This window comes from Oncorhynchus gorbuscha, unplaced genomic scaffold (assembly GCF_021184085.1).
Source record: "Oncorhynchus gorbuscha isolate QuinsamMale2020 ecotype Even-year unplaced genomic scaffold, OgorEven_v1.0 Un_scaffold_921, whole genome shotgun sequence".
Lineage (NCBI taxonomy): Eukaryota > Metazoa > Chordata > Actinopteri > Salmoniformes > Salmonidae > Oncorhynchus > Oncorhynchus gorbuscha.
In genome coordinates, this window is record NW_025745682.1 from 107501 (window position 1) to 110000 (window position 2500).

The window sequence follows — 2500 nt, forward strand, 5'->3', positions numbered from 1 at the left end:
CTGGATCAGCTTTGAGTCGCCTTGGGTATGTCTGTATCAGCTTTGAGTCATCTTGGGTATGTCTGGATCAGCTTTGAGTCATCTTGGGTATGTCTGGATCAGCTTTGAGTCATCTTGGGTATGTCTGTATCAGCTTTGAGTCATCTTGGGTATGTCTGTATCAGCTTTGAGTCATCTTGGGTATGTCTGTATCAGCTTTGAGTCGTCTTGGGTATGTCTGGATCAGCTTTGAGTCATCTTGGGTATGTCTGTATCAGCTTTGAGTCATCTTGGGTATGTCTGTATCAGCTTTGAGTCATCTTGGGTATGTCTGTATCAGCTTTGAGTCGTCTTGGGTATGTCTGGATCAGCTTTGAGTCATCTTGGGTATGTCTGTATCAGCTTTGAGTCATCTTGGGTATGTCTGTATCAGCTTTGAGTCGTCTTGGGTATGTCTGGATCAGCTTTGAGTCATCTTGGGTATGTCTGTATCAGCTTTGAGTCGTCTTGGGTATCTCTGTATCAGCTTTGAGTCATCTTGGGTATGTCTGTATCAGCTTTGAGTCGTCTTGGGTATCTCTGTATCAGCTTTGAGTCATCTTGGGTATGTCTGTATCAGCTTTGAGTCATCTTGGGTATGTCTGTATCAGCTTTGAGTCGTCTTGGGTATCTCTGTATCAGCTTTGAGTCATCTTGGGTATGTCTGGCTCAGCTTTGAGTCGTCTTGGGTATGTCTGGCTCAGCTTTGAGTCATCTTGGGTATGTCTCTATCAGCTTTGAGTCATCTTGCGTATGTCTGTATCAGCTTTGAGTCGTCTTGGGTATGTCTGTATCAGCTTTGAGTTGTCTTGGGTATGTCTGTATCAGCTTTGAGTCGTCTTGGGTATGTCTGTATCAGCTTTGGGTATGTCTGTATCAGCTTTGAGTCGTCTTGGGTATGTCTGGATCAGCGTTTGAGTTGTCTTGGGTATGTCTGGATCAGCTTTGAGTCATCTTGTCTGTGCGTTGGTATGTCTGGATCAGCTTTGAGTCATCTTGGGTATGTCTGGATCAGCTTTGAGTCATCTTGGGTATGTCTGGATCAGCTTTGAGTCATCTTGGGTATGTCTGGATCAGCTTTGCACATCAGGATTTGGTGATTTTCTCCCATTCTTCGTCTCTTCAGTTAGATGGGGAAACGGCGGTGAATAGTAATGTCCACAGATTTTCAATGGGATTCAAGTCTGGGCTTTGGCTCGGCCACTCAAGCAGTTTCACATTCTCATTCTGAAGCCATTCCAGCATTGCTTTGGCGGTATGCTTGGATTCATTGTCCTGTTGGAAGGTGAATCTTCATCCCTCGTCTAAGGTTGTTTGCACTCTGAAGCAGGTTTTCAGTAAGGATTTTCCTGTAATTTGCTCCATTCATTGTCCCCTCGATCCTTACCAGTCTCCCAGTCCCTGCCGCTGGAAAACCTCCCCATAGCATGATGCTGCCACCACCGTGCTTCATTGTAGGATGGTGTTAGACGGGTGATGTGCCTGGTTTTCTCCAGACGTTGGTCTTTGTGTTCAGGCCAAATAGGTACATGTTTGTCTCATCAGACTACAGAATATTTTACCTTATGACTATTTTGCTAGCTCCAGGTGTCATGTGACTTTCTTGCTAGCTCCAGGTGTCATGTGACTTTCTTGCTAGCTCCAGGTGTCATGTGACTTTCTTGCTAACTCCAGGTGTCATGTGACCTTTTTGCTAACTCCAGGTGTCATGTGACCTTTTTGCTAGCTCCAGGTGTCATGTGACTTTCTTGCTAACTCCAGGTGTCATGTGACCTTTTTGCTAACTCCAGGTGTCATGTGACCTTTTTGCTAGCTCCAGGTGTCATGTGACTTTCTTGCTAACTCCAGGTGTCATGTGACCTTTTTGCTAACTCCAGCTGTCATGTGACCTTTTTGCTAACTCCAGCTGTCATGTGACTTTTTTTCAAACTTTTTCTCAGGAGTGTCAGGAGTGGATTCTGTATGGCCACACTTTCCAGATTGAGAAAGTGCTGTAGAGACTGTTGTCCTTCTGACAGGTTCTCCATCTCAGTCTGGGTAGACTCTGATGGAGACCAGCTCTAGGCAGTCTGGGTAGACTTGATGGAGACCAGCTCTAGGCAGAGTCTGGGTAGATTCTGATGGAGACCAGCTCTAGGCAGAGTCTGGGTAGATTCTGATGGAGACCAGCTCTAGGCAGAGTCTGGGTAGATTCTGATGGAGACCAGCTCTAGGCAGTCTGGGTAGACTCTGATGGAGACCAGCTCTAGGCAGTCTGGGTAGACTCTAATGGAGACCAGCTCTAGGCAGAGTCTGGGTAGATTCTGATGGAGACCATCTCTAGGCAGAGTCTGGGTAGACTATGATGGAGACCAGCTCTAGGCAGAGTCTGGGTAGACTATGATGGAGACCAGCTCTAGGCAGAGTCTGGGTAGACTCTAATGGAGACCAGCTCTAGGCAGTCTGGGTAGACTCTGATGGACACCAGCTCTAGGCAGTCTGG

At 46.6% G+C, this 2500-nt stretch overlaps 1 pseudogene; it reads left to right on the plus strand.

Moving 5' to 3' along the window:
- The window catches only part of LOC124019434, a 176176-nt pseudogene that overhangs the window by 91810 nt on the left and 81866 nt on the right, over positions 1-2500 (plus strand).